This window comes from Bidens hawaiensis, unplaced genomic scaffold (genome assembly GCF_021521415.1).
Source record: "Bidens hawaiensis isolate Kalapana, Puna unplaced genomic scaffold, B.hawaiensis_p1.1 tig00003988_1, whole genome shotgun sequence".
NCBI lineage: Eukaryota > Viridiplantae > Streptophyta > Magnoliopsida > Asterales > Asteraceae > Bidens > Bidens hawaiensis.
The window spans coordinates 316,058-340,493 of record NW_027491233.1 but is presented as its reverse complement, the minus strand read 5'-3'; positions in this window follow the sequence as shown (position 1 = coordinate 340,493).

The window sequence follows — 24,436 nt, the reverse complement described above, 5'->3', positions numbered from 1 at the left end:
GTTTATATAGACCCGCGACAACTTCGCCAAACACCCTTGGCGAAGTTGTCCCTAATTTCGCCTATATACTAAGTTCGCTACTAACATAATGCAAACCATTAAGTTCTCCAAAACCAAAACGTAACAAACAATGTAACGATTACAGACACGATAAACTAAAGACTAATGAACTACTGACACATTGCACCAATAGACTCCCCCTTGGCAGTAGCTTCATTTCTCTTATAGCTTGGTCTCGTCTTGTAACCCAAAAAGCCATACCGACGATCTTCAGGCATGCACACCGTGTCTTACACAAACTGAGACCACCCATTGATATTTCTTTGCCTCATCTTTCCAAGCAGGAATATAGAAGATCTTCTTTTCATTGAGTACCTGCAAATCAGCTTGAGACAAGTTAACCAGGTGCATAGGATCATACACCCTTAAGATCTCCTGTTCATCTTGATCTTCCATCATAGTTTCAGCAGTTTGGCAATCCATATACAACCATTTCAGGTCTTTCATCACATCTTGAGGCATTGTCTTCCTCAGAACCTCTTTTAGACATTGAACCAGTTGTACTTCATCACCATCCAAGGCTTACCATCTTCCCGCAATCCTCTCTCAGTATCTTCAATCAATTTACCCTTCTGAGGCTTTAACAACACAAACTGTTTCTCTTTGACCACCTCACTCCACACAATCTTACCGACCCAGCTAGCAAACATATCTTCATTCCTATTAATCAACCTCAGACGAGCCAAATCCTTCACCTCACATTCAAGCAATGTGTTAAACGATCTCAGCTTCTTAGCAAAATACTGAATCCCATCATACCTTTAAACCACAAACAACTTGAGTTGATCATCATAAAGCCAACAGATGATTCCCTTCTTCGACTTAGCACATCCTTTGATATTATAACTCCTCTTGAACATCGGTGGTACCACTGGTTTCTTTGTCTTGACAAATCAATGAACACATTCTTCTTTCCACCTCGGTTCTTCCTCCCATTCAGAATTACCCGACACACTATCATCTTTACTCAACTGTTCTTGACCACCACTCGGAATATCATGTTCAACAGTATCATCCGCTATCTCACCTTCCTCTAAAGCACTGTCAATATCAGTCGGTTCGCCAACCTTTTTAATCTCACTAAATGATAACTCATCCTCGACTGTATCGTCCTCATCATCCACCACAATGGTCTCACCACCTGCACTTCCAGATGGAGCAGTAGACCCCCCTGAGATGTGGAAGCCCCAAGAGTTTGTTCAGTTCTTGGTAGCTCACCACCTGCATCTTTCGATGCATTGGGATCATCATCCCTGTCGTCGCTCCTCTTTGGCCTCAATTCATCACCTTTGTAACTACTTTCCCCCTGAGATGCTAAGAACTGCTTTAAAGCATCAAAAAGTTTACCATGTTCAATAAGGAGAGACGACTGAATTTGATTTTCAGCCACTAGTCGTTGAATAGCGTGAGTCTGAATGAGATTAATCCTCGACTGCTCAGCTACAACATGTTCTAGAGCCGCTATCCGCTCTGAATCTGACAACGAAGTATCAAAGGCAAACGACATGCGAAAAATGTCCTGAGCATATGGTGGAGGGATACCCAAAGTTACTAGAATCTATGATGAAGATGAAATAGTAACTAGAGGTGAAATTGTAACCGGGGACCCAACAGTAGCTACCCTGGTAGATTTGATGAACATAGCTACCACATCAGATGGAGTAACAGTTCGGGGTGGTAATGAAACAATCTCTGGTGCTGACATCTCAACTGTAGACGGTACAACGGACGATGCTGATAAAGCCACCATTGGTATACTAGATGTCACTAGTAATGGAGTAGATGAGAATGGTACCAGTGTAGACATACCTGACAACTATGGAGGAGTAAAATGAACAACACTCGAGGTTTCACCGGCCCTAGCCCTCTTTGATCTACGAACTAAGGCATACATCTCCTCTTCAAAATCAGACTCACTATCATCATCTGAATCTTTCTTTTGTTTTCCTTGCATCCTATCCTGTGCAGCCAGAACTCTCTGAGCTTCAACAGCTTCATCGGTAGAAGAATCAGATAAGGTTTTCTTAGAATTCTTAGCTGACATAACTGATGGACCGAAAGAAGCAGCAACATGAACCCCAGACACATTGACCATTGAGACTTAGAATTCAGACGTATCAACTGCTGACATATCAAACAAACCATGCCCCCCAAAGGCAACATCCAGATTGACCTCCTCTTCGGTAGATACAATGGGATCAACGACATGAATCTCTTGAACCACATGAGATGGTTGAACCACAGGAGGTGGTTGAGGAATATCAACTTTTGGCGGAGTAGGATCAGTAAACCCATCATCTGGTGGAGCAACATAAGTAGGATTCACAAGATACCCAAATAAAGCTTTGTGTCTTGGACGGCGTTCAACATTACTCCGTGCGCTCGAAGTTCGACACTGAGCAAAGATTCTCTTATTCACACTTTCTACAAAAGAAATAGGACGTCACTGTGGAAGATTCAGAGCTATGTGATTAAGTATCATCTGTAAAAACCTGGGGTACATCAAGAAACGTTCTCTAGCGACCGCCCTCTGTGGACGATCAATTTCATAGAATACCATCTGACTAAAACTAAACGGTTTATTATATGTCAATGCAGTCATTGCGGATTGCACTGTTGCACCCATACCATCAGAACCAGCTTTGCGACCAGACATGCACACAATCAACACATGCATAAAGAAACTCCATTGGTCTAGAAGAAACCCCTTTCGACGTTGAGATTCCTCCAAAGGACCTGAGTACCCCATGCGAAGAAAGGCCCCATTTCTAAAAGTAGCTGGATATTCAGTAGGATCCTGAGTAGTTTCATTCCCGAACTGTAAAGCTTCTCGCATCTGATTCCCTGAGAACTGTACAACTTGTTGATTAACTATAACACGCATAACTGGATGTTCCACCCGACAATCATACTCAACCGTTCTCCAGAAGTCTTCAATATTAGGCAGAGAGATTGGCAGAGTCGTTGTGATAGCATGAAAAATCCATGAACGTAGGATAAACAAGATAATATCCACGTAATCCTCAGCTCCACGAGTATCCAGGTATAAGGTGACATACATGTTGTGACCCAGAAAGAATTGTCTCTTATCTCCGTCTCCTCCATCACCACCTGTGCCACCGACACCCGCAACCTCAGCCATATCTGCAGTTCAAAATGATCCAAGTTAGAAACATGTGTACACAGTTCATAACTTCGCCTGATATGATAATAGTGAGGCTAGAGTTCTAGCGAAGTTAAGCTCTAATGCTAACTTCGCCTTTAAGGCCAACTTCACTATAAGAATATCACAGAATTACAACACCTGTTTTGTGCAAACTAATACAATCATATTATCCAGACAGGTAGCCAAAGGTTCGATTAATTTCATTCAAACCACATAATCATGACAGTTTGAACAGTGAAGATGTATAAAGTAGTTAAAAATCCAGTTTATAAAAATCAATAAAACTTCGATGTATACAATGAATCCACAAAAACTGATGTTGAATTGTGAAATACCATTAGTAACGAACCTTGATAAATGGATCAGAATCGTTATTGAACTAGGTTGATTAGTTTGAATAACTTCGCCGAGGGTTTTGGAAAGAAGATGGTTTGACCTAGTTTGACCAATTGAGGAGTTTATATAGTTTCAGAAAAACCCCGGAGGCGAAGTTAGTGTAACTTCGCTTATATTTCGCATTTGAAAAACATAGATCAAGAACGAGTAACCCGTGATTTAAAAGAATAAAACGTTTCAAAATAAAAGAAATTAAGGTTGGGGGGGATCAAATTTCAATCTTTGAGAACAACCAATTTGTTTTATGAGAAGATCCGAACATGGAATCATATTGATTAAGGTGCTGTCACAAGGATTCGTGTTCAACATTATTATTACGTAGAGAAACAAGTTGAAGGCATGTATATGAAACTTAGCATGATTTTCATTACTTCTGTGATACGAGTTAGGTTCAGTTAGGCACATAATTTAGATGGACATCACTTATGGACTTGTGATGCCTCTTATGTATTCTCAAGCGTATTTGGCTTTCCCCGGGTCACCCCAATTTGACTTCGAACCATAGTTCTTGATCAATAGATGTACATGATATTCGGCTTTACAAGCCTTTCATTAAGTGTGTACAAGACTCATTTAAGTGCCTCATCCATGTAGTATTAGACTTTTGAATTTCAAAGGCAACAACTTCATATTTTTTTATGAATAATAACAAACACATGCAAGTCCTGAATCTGGATCATTGCAGTAAAATAACACAATACTTGTGGTGATCAAGACACTAACGGGCTTGCTTATGACTGGGTAATCACTTTTCTACATAACATTCCGAGAGATGTATGTGGAGATATGCACATTTCTTCAAAATGACTCTCCACAGTAAATCTAGCGGATTTAGTTTGTATCACTTCAACTTTTACGCACCATGGAAAGCTACCATGCCAAACAATGACTGTTCTAAAGTCTTTTAAGCTTAATAACTTCACCCGTTAGGCACACAAAATCAATTTATCTATCATTTCCCAAAGGTTGAATCAATTTTCAATTTAAAACTAACTTTGAAGCTTCTTGAGAAGCTATAGACTGAATGATTATATCACTTCCCATAGAAAATAGAAAAACAGTTTAAATTCAATCGCCCCGGTCACTTCTTAGTTCTTAGGTAAATGGCTATCATGTAAGTCTAGTTGGTTAACAGGACCAAACACATATAAATATGTGTCCCTCAAACTTAGAGCTACCGACATAGTTTTCAGCGAAGGAACAAACGAATCACAATCACCCCAAAAGCTTTTAGTTTGCATGTGAATGGCTATCCTATTGAATCTACAAGTAGATCAGAGGACCAAACATATACAAGTATATGTCCTTTAAACTTGAGCAGCTGACATAATTCTCAATGAGAGTGAAGTTTTTTTTAAAGCAAAAATACAAGAGAATAGGACACGGTTACTTGGGATTGATCATCCCATTTAGCTCAATAAGGTTTTGAAAACGAGACCGGTCAAAAGCTTTTGTAAAAAGATCGGCAAAATTATCAAAAGAATCAACATTCTCAAGCACAATTAATTTCTTCTTAGCACAATCCCGTATGAAATGATGACGAATGTCACTATGCTTAGTTTTACTGTGTTTTACGGGATTGTTAGTTACTGAGATAGCAGCAGTATTATCGATGCAAATAGGAATGTGAGTGAAATTAATACCATAATCTCGCATCTGTTGTTGTATCCACAAAACCTGGGAGCAGCAATTGGATGCTCTCATATATTCTGCTTCACAGGTGGATATTGCTACAGAGGTCTGCTTTTTTTGCATTGCCACGACACCAATCGCCCTCCAAGAATTTGACATCCACTGGTAGTTGACTTCCTGTTCTGGTTACAACCTTCATAGTCAGAATCAGTGTATGCTACTAGATCCAGTTCTCCTCCCTTTGGATACCAGAGACCCAGCTTAGGTTTTCCTTTGAGATACCGAAGTATCCTCTTTACGCCCTTCATGTGAGACTCCTTTGGATTTGCCTGAAAACACGCATAAATACAAAATGCAAACATAATGTCAGGTCTAGAAGCAGATAGATACATTAAAGAACCTATTATTGCACGGTATTGAGTGGGATCCACATCTTTATCACTGTCAGAGTCAGCACCCAATTTGTGGTTGAAACAAATTGGAGTATCATATGGAGTACTTTCTTCCATCTTAAATCATCTGAGCACATCATGAACATATTTAGTTTGATGAATAAACATGCCATCCTTCTTTTGATCTATCTGTGAACCCAAAAAGAAAGTTAATTCACCCGTGACGCTCATCTCAAATCTTTTCTTCATGACCGCTTCAAATTCCTGACACATAGAAATCCTTGAGGCCCCGAAGATGATATCATCCACATAGACCTTAACAAGAAGAAAGTCCTTCCAGTTCCACTTCACAAACAATGCATTGTTAATCATTCCTCTCACAAATCCATTCTCTAGCAGGTTATCAGATAATGTTGCGTACCAAGCTCGTGGAGCTTGATGTAGACCATATAATGCTTTACTGAGCTTGTAAAAATGATCTGGAAAGTCTGGATCAGGAAAGCCTGGAGGTTGCTCAACATATACCACCTCATTGACCTTGCCATTTAGAAAAGCACTCTTAACATCTACCTGAAACACCTTTATCTCTTTGTGTGCCGCGAAGGCCAAGAAAAGTCGTATTGTCTCCAGTCTTGCCACAGGAGCAAACACTTCATTTTAGTCGATCCCTTCTTGTTGATTAAATCCCTTGACTACCAGTCTCGCCTTGTTCTGGAAAATTACCCCTTTCTCATCCCTTTTGCTTTTGAATACCCACTTATTACCGATTGCATGCACATATCGTGGCTTCTCAACCAACTGCCATACCTCCATTTTGTTAAACTGAGCCAGTTCTTCTTGCATGGCTTCGACCCATGAGCTATCCTTCAATGCCATTTGATAGTTTTTCGGTTCTATTTGATTGATAAAGCAGGCATAAAGCATATATTCATTATACCGGTGTCTTGAATGCTCACATACACACATGTATTTTCTTCCAAGCTACTTCTGGTTCGCACTCCATCGGAAGGATTAGCTATCACATTTTCCAAGGGATGATTCTTGTGGATTCTGGTGGTTTGAACAGGAGCAACTTCCAAGTCTTCACCTAGATTAGGAGTGAGTTCATCTGAATAATGTTGAGTGTGAAACATATTTATGAAGTCATCACCAATTGAGACAGCAGGTGTTTCTACAGCACTTGACACGTCAGATTGTTTATCATCAAACTTTGGATGATGCATGATGGCCTCTTCTTCATCAATTAGCATCTGAGTGGCTATCCTTTCTTATATATTTTCAAATTCAATAGATGGTAAATTAAAAGACATAACAATTTATCATAATCAAAAGCCTCTTCTGGTCCCATACTAGGCTTTGGTGATTTGTAACTGGTAATGTCAGTATTACAGACCACCTCAACTTTATTGTTCGATAAATTAAAGACTCTTCTGTTGGGAGATCCAACCACGTAGCCAACAAGAATACCTTCGTCGGCTTTCTCACCAAATTTTGAGTTAGTCTTTAAGATCGAACATGGGGACTCAAACGGTTCGAGACCTTTCATATTAGGCTTTCGACCATGCATTAATTTATAACAGGTTTTGTTTAATATTTTAACAGTCAAAACACGATTACGGATATAGCAGGCTGTGGCAACAGCCTCAGCCCAGAACACCACGAGAAGTTTAGCATCTGCCAGCATAGTCCCGGCGCCCTCGATTAGTGTTATATTTTTCCACTAAGCCACTCCATTCTGTTGCGGAGTATATGGTGCGCTAAACTGATGCTCTATCCTTTCTGCAGACAAAACATCTCCATCTGATAATTCTTGAACTCTGTGCCGTTATCACTTCTGATGAACTTGACCTTTCCACTGACAGTGTTTTCCACTTTGGTAATCAGATTAATTACCAACTGTACTCTTTCATCTTTAGTTTTCAGAAAATACACCCACGAATATCGTGAGTAGTCATCAGTCACAATTAAGCAATAAGACGTTCCACCCAAGCTTTTAACGTTTATTGGACCAAATAGATCCATGTGAAGCAAATCCAGAGGTGTGAAAATTGAGTTAATCAGCTTGGAGTGATGTGGTTTCTTGTGCTGTTTTCTTTTCTTGCATTACAGACATTGATCTTCAAAGTTGAAATTCTTCAGTGGAACCCCTAGCACCAAACCATTCTTGACTATGTAATTCATTTTACGTAGATGGATATGTCCCAATTTCCGGTGCCACAATTCCGACTCTGACTCTGTTGCTTTAGACAAAAGGCATGATTCTTCTGTCGCCATCTTGGTGGACCTCATGTCCATCACATATGTATTTTTCTCTCTTGGAGCTTTCATGACAACCCAACTTTTAGGGATCTTGAGACCAGGATAAAGCACGAGTTCTCCGTCCTTTGTAAATGCACAGTGTATTCTTTGTCACAAATCTGAGAGACGCTTAGAAGATTGTGCTTCAAATATTCCACAAATTTAACCTTCTCCAACTTGATCCTTCCGTTAGTAACCGTACCGATGCCATAAATTTTTACTCCACTCTCTCCTTCCAAACTTACTCTTCCTCCTTTTACAGCCTTCCAGTCATGTAACAATTTTTTGTTACCCGTCATGTGCCGGAAACAACCACTGTCGACAACCCATATGTTGTTCACAGTCCTTTCGGACTGTTTCTACACAGTTAAAGAAACGAATTAAAAGCGGGGGAGCCAAGATCTCCTGGTCTAGGGTTGGTCAAACCTATTAACCGGCATCCAACTAGTTGGTAACTTATAGTTCCTTCGAAGAAAGTTGCCATTTGATCTGATAGGATGATTTCAAAAGAAACAAGCCAAACATTCTTAGGTTTCCAACATTAAAAGTTTCGGATGACTCAAAATTGCGCATTCTATGATTTAGCGAGAAAAATGAGGTTGATTTCATTGAAATCTTGGATTTGCCCAATGTTTACTGTTATTAGATTTGACATTTTTAGATACAATAGTTTTAGGTTTCGTTTTATTCTCAGTTTTGGTTAGCCTCACAACCTTAGATTTCTTTCTTTTCATGGGACAAGTACTAACAACATGTCCTTTGTTATGACATCTAAAACATCTTTTGTACCGATTCTCTGTGTTCATCTGAACATTCTTTTCAGAAGTAGTTGTAGAAGATGAGATTGGTTTACTGATGTTTTGTTTCACATAGGGGGGAACAAATGGATTTAAACAAGATTTCTTTTTACTAAAAGTATCATTCTCTCCCCTTTTAAGTAACGCAACTTCATCATCCACTTTACTAGAGTCGACACATTTCCTAGATTTTGAAACTTGACTTGTGACTGGAGAATTTGCCTGAACCGATTCGTTAATATCCGTATCAACCTTCTCATGATAGGTAACATTAACGTCAGTATTGCTTTCCTGGACCTTAACGGGTACAGTGTTGAATTTTATGTTACCCGTTACAGTCTGATCAGTTTCAACACATATAGATGGCTGATTACAAGGATTATAAGTATAATTATTATTAAAAGGTGGTGGAACTTCTGTGAATCCAATTCCTCCTTTATTGTTAGGAGAACGTTGAACACTTAGGACATGATTAAGCATCATGGAGGAGTTCCTAAATTGTTCAAGTTTTCTATTTAGTTCCACCACTTTTACTTGATAATCAGCTATCTGTTTATCCTTTCCAGCTATAAGTTTGGTCTTTTCTTCCACTACTTCATAACTTAGATCAATCACTTGTATTTTCTCAGCTAGAGTGGCCTTAAGGCATATTATGTCTTTTTGTTTAGAATAGTGATGTTCCTCTTTTAACGTTTTTAGTTCTTTTTCCAAACTTACATACTGATCAGTTAAGGAATTCAATTGTTCAGACAATTTCTCACATTGTTCACACTAAGATTCAGAACATACATCTGATAGCTGATCATTCACTTCTTCCATGTATCCTTGATCCTCCACTGGTTCTTTTTCACATCTTCCAGTCACGATATTCACCATATTTGCTTGTTCAATTACCTCCTCCACTTGGATTTTCCAATTATATCCACCAAGTTGTTGAGACACCATGGCTCTTGTCTCAGCACCATTCCCGTTCCCATTCTAATGAGTTGGCCTACTCTGACTCGTTTCAACTCTTTTATTAGTAAACTCTCTTGCAAAGTGCCCATTATGTTGACAGTTGTAACAACGAGCTTTGGACTTGTCAAAACCCGGTCTCTCTCCCACGAACTTTCTTCCTGTCTTCATAAACCTTTTCACCCTTCTCACTATCATAGCCATTTGCCACTGCAGATCCATCTCTTTCATATCATCTGCATCTATCTGATAATAATCCTCATCTAGGGTTGTAGGGTCAACTATCCTTCCTTTGTTGTAGTTCTCATAAGAAGCAATGAAGGAGGCATAAAGTGCAAATTGTTGTTCTGCAGATTTTACACTCATAGGCATCTTTAAGTAATTAACATTTGAAGAACTTGCTGAAGAGTTACCAACTGAAGAATGAGGTTTTGAGGAGGTACTTCCACCAGCAACAAAGCATATATCTCCATCCATATTCATCACCATATGAGCATATTGAGTATAGTTTGTTTCTCCACCTGAGTAATAAGCAGCCGATTCTATTTTCGAGCTTCAGTTTGGAGAGCCTTTTGCACCATACATTCCCAGATCCTGAACCTGATCAGTAGGCGTCTCTTTCCTTACCATATTAAGCTCATAGTTACGTAACTTGTTGACCACCTTTTCCAAATCAAAGCTTTCAAACTCTTTATCTTCTCGCATTAAAACTGTATACATCTCTCATTTTGGTGGAAGTGCATCTAGAAGTTTTTCTACAATCTCACTCTCAGTATACTCTATGGAGTAATTATTCAACTCAGTCATCAAATGATAGTATCTTGTGATGATGTCATCAAGTGATTCATTTTTAAAGTACTTGAACACTGAGAATTGAGTTTTCAACAATTTTGTCTTTGAGTTTCGAATTCCGACGTTTCCTTCATAACGGTTTTCTAACGCTTCCCACAATTCTCTAGCGGACTTGTACTTTCTAAACGTGTGTAGGATCTCTTGAGGCAATGCCATAGTTATAGTTGCTAATGCTTTAATTTCTGCTTCATACATCTTTCTTCTCATCATCCTCCATTTTATTATACTTCTTTAGTTGCTCACGACCTTCAAACTCAGTTGTTGGAGGAATATAGCCATGTTGAATACATACCCATATCTTTGCATCTTGGTATTTCATGTACTACTCAAACCTGTCTTTCCAAGCAACAAAATCAGTGCCTTTAAATAACTTTAGTCGCTGACCCAGCTTCAACCTCCATCTTTACCAGTTCGGTGATGTTTATTGAAGTCATCTTTGATCGAAACGAGAGCAAAAATTATAACAAATTTTGTTCACTGAACAGTTGATAGCGAAGTTAATCTAACTTCCCCCTTAAGATAACTTCTCTTAGGGCGAAGATAGAGTGAATTAGTTAACTTTGCTGTATGCTAACTTCTCCAAATAACTTCGCTTATCCCTAACTTCGCTAAGGGATAACTTCGCGTGTTATATCTTCGCTGAAACCCCAATAACGACGACGGAAACTTCGCTGGTTAGACGATTTGATTTTAAGATCGTTTCTTTGATTTTGGAGGGTTTAATGATGCGTGGATGTGCGAAAAGGGTTGTATTGCAGAGGAATGGACAAAACGAACGATGTTTTGCGTGAAACGATTCCGCGAAAAGTCAAGCGGAACGATTTTTAACACTCGTGTGATTATCCCGAACCACACAATCACGAGCAAATGCTCTGATACCAATTGTAGGTTCCCAGCCTGATCTACACATGAGTATCTCGTACACAGAGGGTGCGGAATTCCCTACGTATACGATACGAGTGTATATACGAAAGAACGTAATGAACACGTAACATGTAAAAGCAAAGGTTTAATTGTTATTTGCTATGAGAACTACTAACCGATAAACCAGCCGTTCCAAAAAAATGATTTCCCAAGACTTACAAAAAAAAGGCAAAAATTAGGTTATATAGACCTGCGACAACTTCGCCAAACACCCTTGGCGAAGTTGTCCCTAACTTCGCCTATATACTAAGTTCGCTACTAACATAACGCAAACCATTAAGTTCACCAAAACCAAAACGCAACAAACAATGTAACGATTACAGACACGATAAACTAAAGACTAGTGAACTACTGGCACATTACACCAATAATAATAATAATAATAATAATAATAATAATAATAATAATAATAATAATAATAATAATAATAATAATAATAATAATAATAATAATAATAATAATAATAATAATAATAATAATAATATGTTCACAAAAACACGGGGCCATGCTTCCGTGAGCACGGGGTCGTGGCTGCAATTTGCAGGCTGGAATTTTCGTTGCAAAATCTCATTCAGTCTGACTCGTAACAGAATTAGCAGACTAGGCACGAGGTTGTGTTCCCTAAAACATGGGGCCATGTCTGTCAACTGTTTGGCTATAAATTGCATCTCTTTCCAATGCAGCTCTTGCACCAAAACCAAACACCAATCCTCACTTCTGAGTTACCACAATGCCTTCTGAAATAGGAAGTGAAATCACCGTTCCTCGCCAACAAAGAAGCGAAAACCGGCACCCATCCAAAACAGAGCTATTTCTTAAGCTTTAAGAGCTCGTTAAAGAATTTATCAAAATGAACCTCCTCGCAGAAATGCATATCCTACAACTTACCAAGTCGGTGGGAGGAATGAAGATGGAGTTGCGGGAAATCAACGAGCAAACTACAATTCCAAGTCCTCTGTTTCACGTACTTTCCTCCACCAGGGCCATTCGATGGGGGAGATCCATTTGGTGGAATCTAGAATAGTTTTCATCTTTTCATGTTGTAATCAAGTGCATTAGGCACAAGTTTAGGATTATCGGGCTTAACTCGACTTTAATGTATTTTCTAGGATATTCGGGCTTATCCCGATTTCATGTTTAATTCTTCTTTAACTAATGAAAGTAATTTTAGGACGTAAAATATGTTCAACTAAATCTTAAACATCATTCTAAAAAATTTCATCTCTCGCGTTTTGCTAAAAACCAAACGTTAAAAATATAGGGACAGATACATGGGGCCGTGCTTCTATTTACACGGGGCCGTGGTCACCCTAGAATCTTTAGCATGATATGCGTTGATGCTATACGATTCTCTAAATCAAAAACATTTATTCTTTTCTGGGCACGGGGCCGTGTTCTAAAAACATAGGGTCCTGCCCAACGTCCAGTTCTTCTATATATTGCAAACACACTTCACCATTCCATTCATACCAAACAAAAATATTTCACATGGATAACAGATGGATGGAATGGAAGTGAGTGAGAAAATTCAAAAATGGTGAGAACTCGACATTTCTTGAACAAGAGATTGCAAAGCTTCAAAGTGTGGTTAAGGACCAAGTTGAAAGTAACATCCAAGCAGAAGCCCGCTTAATCGAACTAACCAACAAAGTTGAACTACTAAGGTTTGAGAGTTTGCACGTCATCGAAAATCACAAGAGGGAAATCGACTTCAAACTCAATTTCCTTAACCGAGAAATCGGAAATCTCAACGAAAAGGTTTCGGAAGTCTTGGAATCCTGGATAGCCCCGCCACACATTCAATACCTGTTCGGGAATGGTGGTCTTTAGTAGTTTTGAGTAGAAAAAAATCCTTGTTTTGCTTCCTTAGGCTTTGTTATCGGTTAAGCTAGTTATATGTTTTAGTTAGTTTATATTCGATTAGGTGTAATGTTTTATGATTTAATGAACTTTCGTAGGATCCTTATGTTTTTAAATCTTAATCTTCAGTTAAACTAGTTAAAAATGACTCAACTCGTCAAATTACAAAATAAATAAAAGTTTCCTATCTGCATCTTGCAGCACGAGGTCGTGCCCCAGTGAATAGTACAGTTATGGGATCTCTAATAAAAAACCCCATTTTCTCATAACTCAACCCTAAAATTAAAACTGCCTCATTCAATCATTCGATTTCAACACAAAGGTATGTCAATTTAATGATTCTAGGGTTCTAACTGACCATTCTAAGTCAAAATCGAGTTGAATATGAAACCTAAATCCGAATGCCATGCCTATTTCATTGTTGAATCGGGTCAAAACCCGAATAATAAGACACTTAATTGTTATAATCTAGAATTTGCTTTGTAAAAAATGGTCTGACCCGAATGTTAGTGCATATAAATTTGACACTATGGATATATTATCCTGGCATATGTTCTTGGATCAGTTATCCTTAGTTAGATCCTGTCAGGATCAAGGATCATCAGTACTTATTATTTACTAACGATTTTTTCCTGTGTATAACATTATATTCCACAGATGAACGGCTAAGAGACCTGGTATACCCCCTATTTCACAGCCTGAGTGATGGAGCACGTGGTCAAAGTGGCTGTTATGTTTATATTTAAGATAATGGCGGATTTTTAGGAAAATTAGTTAATTGTCTTTATTATTTATAACTCTATTGAGTTATGATCAGTTAAGGCACACACCCTATACATACTACACGTTCATAAACATTTAGAGAACAAGTAAGTACAACAACACACAGACACTTAGAAAATATTGTATCACTGATCATAATCTCCACCATTGTAATCCGATTTTTGATTAATAAAGTGGTGATAGATGATTTGTCATCACCCAGGGTTTTTTGCCGACGATCTGGTCAAGATCAAGGTTTTTTCCTTGCAAAAAATCCTTGTGTTCGTGTTTGCAATTAATTGATTATCGTTCTTATCAAGTTAGCACTAATCCTCACCAAACGAATTTGGTTACATTATCCTTTGAAGATTTTTGACCAAGACAATTTGGCACCCATCGTGGGGCAATTGGTGCTATAATCCAGAAAATACAATAACAATATTCAACTCTTTCAATCTTTTCTACGCATATCACTTTTAATGGCCTCTCGACAATCTTCTACTTCATCCACCATGCCCTCATCCGTTTCTCACCAACAAAGAACCTTACCACCGATGCCTTCTCCGCTAGCAGTAGCTCCAACGACCACTGCGGCTGTAAACGAAACGCAAATTCCAGTCTTCCAGAGCTTAAAAACCGTTGCTGCCACTTCGATGGTAAACTCTAACAATGATGTTTCTTATATGTTTTCGCCAGTTAATGCATACATAGAGCAACATAACACAACCAACCAGAAGATCCTTCGTGAAATAGAAGATCTCAAGAGGACTAAGAGGCCAGTGGAGGATCAGACTCCCTTGGTGCCTAGGATGCTGGATTTCACCACTCCAGGATCCTTGGCTCAATTCACGCAAGGATCATCCATCCTTCAACAGGGATCCATGGGTCGACAAACTCAAGGATCCTCATTATTTCAGCCAGGATCATCTATCCTTCAATAGGGGTCTATGGGTCAACAACTCAAGGATCTTTGTTCTTTCAGCCAGTATCATCTATCCTTCAATAGGGGTCTATGGGTAAGAAAACTCAAGGATCCTCGTTCCTTTATCAAGGACCATCCATCCACCAGCCAGGATCCTCGGGGTTGTATCCTCAAGGATCCTTCGGCTACCAACCTCAAGTATCCTTCTGGCAGAATCAAGGATCCTCAGGGGTTCAGCATCAAAGATCCTTAGAGGTTCATGAAGGAGACATCATCCCCATTCAAAACATTGCATGGACCAACTCTTGTAGCAGATGCTTCTTATTTGGCTACTATTCTGGGATGCCAACGTTCAACCAACCAAGAGGTACCACATATAATCACATATCCTTAGACACTAACCTTGGCTCTATGCAGGATACATGTATCAACTATGCTATGGCTAACGAACTTCAGAAGCATAAAGATATGATATCCAGCGTACCAGGGGAGGTCCTACCGATCCTTGAAATACCAGAAGGAAGCCATAAGTTGTCCAGATTTGCTCCGCCTATTTGTGATACTGAAATCCCAAAACGATTTCAGACCACCAACATGAAGGTGTATGATGCAATAACTGATCCCGAAGAGCATGTGGCTCAATATAGAGAGAGGATGGAGATCAATCCAATTCCCGAAAGACTCAGGAGGCTTTTCTATGGAAGGGTTTCGGATCCACACTAACAGGATCTGCACTTAAATGGCTGCTAAGTCTTCCTCCCTATTTTGTTACTTCTTTTTCGCATTGAGTTAAGTTGTTCAACAGCTAGTTTTATTTGTGTAGGAAATTTGAAAAGTTAACTAGTGATTTGTATAGAGTTGTCCAACCTTATAATGAATCCCTTAGGGATTTTGTTACCAGATTTGGCAGGGAGGGCCTATAAATCCCTAATCTTGATATGGCTACGGCTGTTGAAGCATTCAAGATGAGACTTCAAAGGGGTTCCCCATTTTATGACGATATTGTGATGACTCCATGCAGGACTTTAGATGAAGTCAGAAATAAGGCACTCAGATTTATAAGGCTAGATGATGACAAGAAGATCCAAGAACAGTTAGGATCCCCAACAAAACAAGAGTCACCTAACCAGAAACAAGGATCCTCATTCAGGAACAACGACTCAAAGCCGTAATCCAAATTCAACAATCAAAATGTCCAAGCAGTCGAAGAAGGAGATGATGATGAAGATTACCTAAGCATTTCCGAATATTGCTTCTCTGTGGATACTCATAGTTTAATTTGTGCCATGAAGGATCTTGGAGAGAAAGCAAGATGGCCTGGGAAAAACGAGAAAACGACCTCCTTCAAAGACAAGTCCAAATGGTGTTCATTCCATGAGGATTTCGGCCATCAGACTGATGATTGTATTGGTTTAAGGAAGGAAATTGGATACCTCCTAAGCAAGGGCCATTCAAAGATCTCTTGGGAAGAAAGAAGTCCAGCATCCAGGATCATGAAGAGGTCCCACAAAAAGAAACTTCGCCCCCACCAGACGCACAAGTAATCAACTTCATCTCCGGTGGTTCAGATATATGCGGTACTTCTTTCTCCTTGGCAAAAAGACACGCCAAAGAGGCCAAGTTGGATAACGGGGAACGACCGGTTATATCCACTACTTTGACGACTGAAAAAAGAATATTCTTTGATGAAGAAGATAAGACGAGCATCCAGGATCCTCACCATGACGGTTTGATTGTAACTTTATTCATTGTTTACCATTATGTGTGTAGGATCCCAGTCGATTGTGGAAGCTCGGTCAACATCATCCAACATGACGTCCTGCAGAAAATGAATATCCCAGACTCAGAAATCATCCCGAGAACGTCGGTGCTAGTTTGTTTCAGTGACGAAACCAAGAAAACAATAGGGGACATCAAACTCCCAATATACATCGAAGGGTTAAACTCTTACAAAAAATTTTATGTTATTGACAATATATCTTGTTGCAATGTTATTCTTGGCCGGCCTTGGTTACATGGAATGAAGGTTGTAGCCTCTACTTACCATCAGTGTATAAAACTGCCAACTCCTTGGGGAGTAGTAAGGATAGATGGTGACCAGGTGGAAGCCAAGAATTAGTATTCTTCATCCATGAAGCCAACAGCTAAACAGACGGTAGCATAGCAACCACCGCAGCATCCTAGGAACGTGCTGGAGGCTCGAGAGCGAGATATAAAAAGAAGTATCCTTGAATCCCGAGGATCCATATATGAAAGTGTTCCTAGGATCCAGTATCCCAGTGAAATCGAGGAGGATATAGTATCCTTACTAAAGCTACGAAAATCCACATTTGCCTTCAGAAATTCAGACATGACATGTATTTCTAAGAAGGTAATTACTCACAAGTTAGGTCTTGATCTTTCTATTAAACCCATCCATCAGAAGCGAAGAAAATTTTCTTCTGAGAGGAACGCAATCATACAAGAAGAAGTTGAAAAACTTCTTAAGGCCGGTATGATCAGAGAGGTTAAGTATCCTCGATGGTTGGCTAATGTGGTTGTTGTTTCCAAAAAGAATGGAAATTGGAGGGTGTGTGTCGATTTCACCGATTTAAACAAGGCATGCCCCAAGGATCCTTTCCCGTTACCACATATAGACTCCATCGTCGATGCAACGGCAAGACATGAAATGCTTACCTTTTTGGATTCTTCCTCTGGATTTTAACAAATTCAGATGGAACCATATGATTAAGAGGATACATCATTCATGACTCCTACCGGCAAATACTGTTATATTGCTATGCCGTTCGGACTAAGAAATGCAAGGGAAACATATCAAAGATTGGTCAACATGATGTTCAAGGATCAGTTTGGAAAAACCATGGAAGTCTACATAGATGACATGGTAGTGAAGTCGAAGAAAGCCGAGGATCACCTCAGAGACCTTGAAAAAGCATTCAATATCCTGGATCAGTACAATATGAAGCTAAATCTGTCAAATGCCATTTTGGTCTTAAGGCTGGAAAATTTCTAGGATACATGGTGACAAAAAGAGGGATAGAAGCTAGCCCCGAGTAGATAGAAGCCATCATCAACTTAAAATCACCCGTGAACGCAAATGATGTACAGAGGTTGAAGGGAAGAATCGTAGCCATGAACCGGTTTATCTATCAGTCCTCAGAGAAATGTAAGGATTTTTATGATATCCTTAGGAGGAATAAAAATTTCGAGTGGACGGAGAAACAGGAGGCTGCGCTCAAAGCATTGAAGGATTACCTGTCCTCACCACCATCATTAATGAAGCCGGTGGATGGAGAATCCTTATATTTGTACCTAACTATCTCAGGAAATGCAGTAAGTGCCGTCCTTGTGAAGGATCACGAAGGTGAACAACATCCCATTTATTATGTAAGTAAAAGTCTTCTAGATGCAGAAGCCAGGTATTCTCATTTAGAAAAATTAATTCTTGCACTTATTATGGCTTCTACTAAATTGAGACATTACTTTGAGACTCATACTATTGTTTTGAGAACTAACTATCCTGTTAAGAATGACCTTAGAAAGCCAGAGTTATCAGGAAGGATGGCCAAGTGGGCTATGAAACTGAGTGCGTATGATATTCAGTATGAGCCCAGAACAGCCATCAAGTCACAAGCACTCGCAGACTTTGTGGCTGATTTCAGTGGTGCCATGCAGAAAGAAGTCGACTTGGAGGTACAACAACTAGAAGAAACCAAGGATCCTTGGACCCTCTTCACAGATGAAGCTTCCAATGTAGGAGGAACGGGATTAGGTATCCTACTGAAATCGCCACAGGGGGACGTAATACCCCAGTCTATAGCTTGTGAGTTTCAAGCAACGAATAATGAAGCAGAGTATGAAGCTCTGATCGCAGGTTTACATAGCTAAACACATGAGGATAAGGTATCTTCAAGTATATATAGATTCGTTATTGATAGCTAACCACTTTAATGGCTCATATGCTGTTAAAGGTGAAAAACTAATCAAATATCTAGATGTTTTGAAGGAATTAGCAAAATCCTTCGAATTGTTTAGTATTATACATGTACCAAGGGAAGAGAATGCTGGGGCAGATGCCATGGCAAATTTAGCTTCATCATTGAAGATTCCCGAAGATACGAAGATCCCGATCATCCATATACTCTCACCAGCAATAGGAGAACAAGAAGTTGGGGAGATAACAAATGACAAAGAGATTGTGCTTTGGGATCCATTATCCTCAAGTAATCAAGGTTCTTGGAACCTCCCGATCAAGAAGTTCATTCAAAATGGAGAAATTCCAGCCACAGAGAATCCAAAATACTTCAAACTTAAGATATCACAATACATTTTATTGCATGATATTCTGTTTAGAAAATCTCTTGCAGGACCGTACTTGAGATGCATCAAAGATCATGAAATTCAAGAGGTGCTCAAGGACTTTCACGAAGGTGATTGTGGCAATCACACATGAGGAAGAGCATTATTCTTCAGGATACTTAGGACTGGATACTTCTGGCCAACAATAAAGAAAGATGCAATGGAGTATTCATAAAATGCGATGCTTACCAAAGGCATGGAAGCATCCTACACCAACCAGCGGAACCTATGTATCCTATATCCTCATTATGGCCTTTCATGAAGTGGGGCATGGATATCGTGGGTAAGCTGCCTAAGGCGCCAGGAGGAAAAGTATTCATGCTTGCAATGACTGATTACTTTTCAAAATGGATAGAAGCCGAAGCTTTTGTTTAAGTACGCGAAAAAGACGTGATATCTTTCATTAAAAGAAATATTATTACTAGATTTGGTATCCCTTCAGAAATTATTTGTGGCGATAGTTCCCAGTTTATCAGGAAAAGAACCACTAATTTTTGTGACAGCTGGGGCATCAAGATGATTACCTCTACTCCAGTGCATCCTCAAGCTAATGGCAAGACATAATCAAGTAACAAGATTATCATCAACAACTTGAAGAAGAAACTAGGATCGAAGAAAGGCAAGTGGGCAGAGGAACTTCCTTATGTTCTTTGGGTAGACAGGACAACACCAAAGAATGCAACAGGTCAAACTCCTTTCTCATTGGTGTTTGGCTCAAAAGTTGTAATTCCTATGGAGATGGTAGTTCCCACCGCTTCAACAAGCATCTGTGATCCTCAAGCCAATAATGAAATCCTTCTCGAAGACCTTGATAAAGCTCAGAGACCTGGACAAGATCAGAATGACAGCATATCAACAAAGGGTAGCTGGGGCATACAACAAGAATATCAGGATTCGAAGATTTCAAGAAGGAGATCTAGTTTTGAGGAAAGCCTTCCAAAACACAACTAATCAGCAGATGGAAAGCTAGCACCTAAGTGAGAAGGTCCATACTTGATCGAGTCAGAAGCTAGAAAGGGGGCATATCACCTGCTGACTATGGAAGGCAACAGGCTACCAAGAGCATGGAATTCTATTCATCTCAAGAAATACTTTTTCCAATTAGGATCAAGTATCCTCAGAGGAACAAGTATCCTTAAAGGGTCAAGGATCCTAAAATCGGTAATATCTATCTAATCATTTATTCATTTCAGATTCTTATTATTAATTTAAGGATAATATATTCTTAACCGTTATCTTTTCCAAGTTTTAAGTAACAATGCAGATTTCAATAAGAGTTTCAATGTCCAAGAGGTTGGCCACCTCTCCTTCACACTCAAGGTACAATGCTATTTCTTTGGCCTTGCCCACGATTAAGGTGTGACCCCCGATGGTCATACCTTCCAAGGTTTAAAGGTTTTCACCTTTCTTATAAATTAGAGTTTCTACACTCTCTCTTGGAGCGCACGCTATCCAACGTATAGTCCGGGGCAGCGGGACCAGTACACGCTTAGTGGCTGACAATTTCGTTGTCTTCGGCTATATGGAGGATCCTAAGATTTATGGTAGACGTACCACACCCCCGGTTTATAACATTTTCATGTTAGCTAAGGTTTTGGCGTTTTCACGTCACTCACGTTTGGGCTAAATCCTGGTTCGAGAGAGTCCCCAGTTAATATCAGTATCCTTGGGCCAGTCCCCAATTTGGGCTTGTCCCTAGTTTAACACCAGTTTAGGCTTGTACCCAGTTGTACGAGCTTGCCCATAGTTCCATGGGCTTGCCCCCAGTTGCACGGGCTTGTCCCCAGCTTATTTAATGGGTTTGTCCCTAGCTTGTTGGGTTTAATCCCAATTAATATCATAAGTTATTTGCATCAGGTATCCTAAGTTCAACTTCAAGGATCACAAAAGGATTAACATTTATGGATCCGGGATCCTTAATTTATTTTTTACAAGGATTGCAGAAGGATCAATACTTATGGTAACTTAGGTCTAACCAGACCTTATGGTATGATTTCAGTTTATTAGTATATACTTGTTTAATTTTTATCTCTATGGATATAAGGATCCAGTATTCTCAGTCCATTTTTATAAGGATAATGTATCCTTGAAACTTTATTTCAAAACTCTCAATAAATCTAAAACTATAACAGACATGCTTTTATAACATATAAACAATCAGGCAATAGTGAAAAGATTATATTTATTAAACTTACTGGCAACTGCCAAAAATCTTTAAACCTGGATTTCGTCATTTATAAATGGACCATCCACTCGGGTTAAGCAGGTGTTACTAGTTGTTCATGATTTTTAGGGAGAAGGATATACAACCGGAAGGGAAGTTCCCAACGAAACTCCATTGATATATGACAATTATATCCAGCTTGTCAAATCTCATATGTTTTTGCAAGAAGTTTAAATTCAAAGGCAAAGTGACAAGCTGTGATCTTATCACAACCGCCAATTTGGGGGAAATTGTTAGTGCACATAAATTTAACACTGTGGATACGTTATCATGACATATATTCTTGGATCAGTTATCCTTAGTCAGATTCCGTCAGGATCAAGGATCCTCAGTACTTATTATATACTAACAATTGTTTCCTATGTATAACATTATATTTTATAGATGTAACGACTAAGAGACCTGGTCTACCCCTATTTCGCAGCCTGAGTGATGGAGCACGTGCTCAAAGTGGCTGTAACGTTTATATTTAAGATATTTGCGGATTTTTATGAAAATTAGTTAATTGTATTTATTATTTATAACTCCATTGAGTTATGATTAGTTAAGGAACACACCCTATACATACTACACGTTTATAATCATTCAGAGAACAAGCTAGTCCAGGAACACACACACACTTAGAAAATATTGTATCACTGATCATAATCTCCAACCTCGTATCCTCATTTTTGATATTAATAAAGTGGTGATAGACGATTTGTCATCACCCGGGGTTTTTTGCCGACGATCTGGTCAAGATCAAGGTTTTTTCCTCGCAACAAATCCTTGTTGTTTTGGATAAAAATCTGCTAAGGATAATGTATCCAAATTCGTAAAAGTGAGGTATAGTGCTAACACGATAACAGTTAATGTATAAATGAAATCTTGATGAACACAACGATGTGATTACGAGGGAAAAAACCCTTGATTATGATAATCTTACTTCAGTAAAAAATTAACAACGTAATCTTTGGTCGAATTGCTTCGGTCAAAGATTAACAACGTAATCTTTGGTCGGATTGGTACGTGATTATAATAATCTCCGGCACAAAAAACCCCCGGACGGTGAAAACTATCACCGTCAACTTTATTAATGACAAAAAGGTGGTTACAAGTGTTGTGGAGTTGTTGATCAACGAATGCTATGTGTGTGATTACAGATATCTTAGCAGCTAGTGTACGTGTGAGTGTGTTTTAATGTTGATCACCACTCGGTATATAATGTAAAATACATATAACTAACTAACAACTATGTCCTATAAACTCGCTAGTCTTCCACTCTTCATCATCGTGCTCTTTGACCACGTGCTAATAGCCGTTTATTAACGAATTAAGTGGTGGACTAGGTCTAGGAGCCGTTGTGGTTATTTAAACATCAGTTTTCATACGAAAATCGTCCATTAATAGATATGTTGAATAAGGATCCTGGATCTATACTTCAGCTAGAGAACACTTCATGAGGATAATTGATGCAAGCAGCTCTTCAATGATAACATATCTTGTCTTTAGTACTCAGTAATTGCTCTTATTATTCCGTTACTTCTTTCTTTAGCTTAGTCTTCAATTTTGACCATATGCCATAGATGTCTCGTAGTGAGATATACGGTAGACTTGATCATAAAGTTGGTATACCTGGCTAACACATCAACACTAAAAATGCAATCATTAGTAAACAAATAATACCGAGGACCATCATTCCTAATACATATCTTAAGGATAATCTATCAACAAGATACTTAAGGATAAATGACCCTTAGCATAAAATCCATGCCCTAACACTTGTGTTTGTGTTTGTAATTGATTGATTATCGTTCTTACCAAGATAGCACTAATACTCACCAAACGAATTTGGTTACATTATCCTTAGAAGATTTTTGACCAAAACACCGAATAGGACATAGTATTGAAGGAATTTTTGAAAGAAAATCATTCGGGTTCGGGTTTTGAACAACCCTTACCATATAAATCAAACCCGGATGATAGTTCTTAAGACCGGGTTGTAATGCAAGTTCGAATCATGAAATTTTGAATTAAAACACGAGCTGTGTTTCTGCAAAAAACGCTCCCATGGTCAACTGCAAGTCAACCTAGGTCAAATCTGGTCAAAATTGGTCAAATCTGTCAAATTTCCAAAAACATGGGGTCGAATTCTTAAAATTCAGCGGCGTGTTTTGGAGTCTGTTTCACATTTTCAGTTTAAACTATGTGATTAATTATCTAATCTCGTTTAAATTTCCAAATGGCTGAAAATGTGGATGATACTCACGCTTTTCTCATCTTTCCGAAAAACACAAGACGGGATCAGATAGCCTGTCAAAGGTTGGAATATATGGCTAACCGAGAACCGAGCAGAACTTTTATGCTATGTTGAATAAGGATCCTGGATCCATACTTCAGCTAGAGAACACTCCATGAGGATAATTGATGCAAGCAGCTCTTCAATGATAACATATCTTGTCTTTAGTACTCAGTAATTGGTCTTATTATTCCGTTACTTCTTTCTTTAGCTTAGTCTTCAATCTTGACCATATGCTATAGATGTCTCGTAGTGAGATATACGGTAGACTTGATCATAAAGTTGTTATACCTGGCTAACACATCAACACTAAAAATGCAATCATTAGTAAACAAATAATATCGAGGACCATTGTTCCTAATACATATCTTAAGCATAATCTATCCACAATAGTTAAGGATAAAGGATCCTCAGCATAAAATTCATGCCCTAACAATTGCCCCCAAAATGGCTGGTGATTGTGTAAAACAGCTGTCATTTTGAATTTCAAATCCCTGCAAAAAAGAAGATGATTAGACGTGTGTCAGGCGGTTAATATCGATAAATCATAATTATACGCC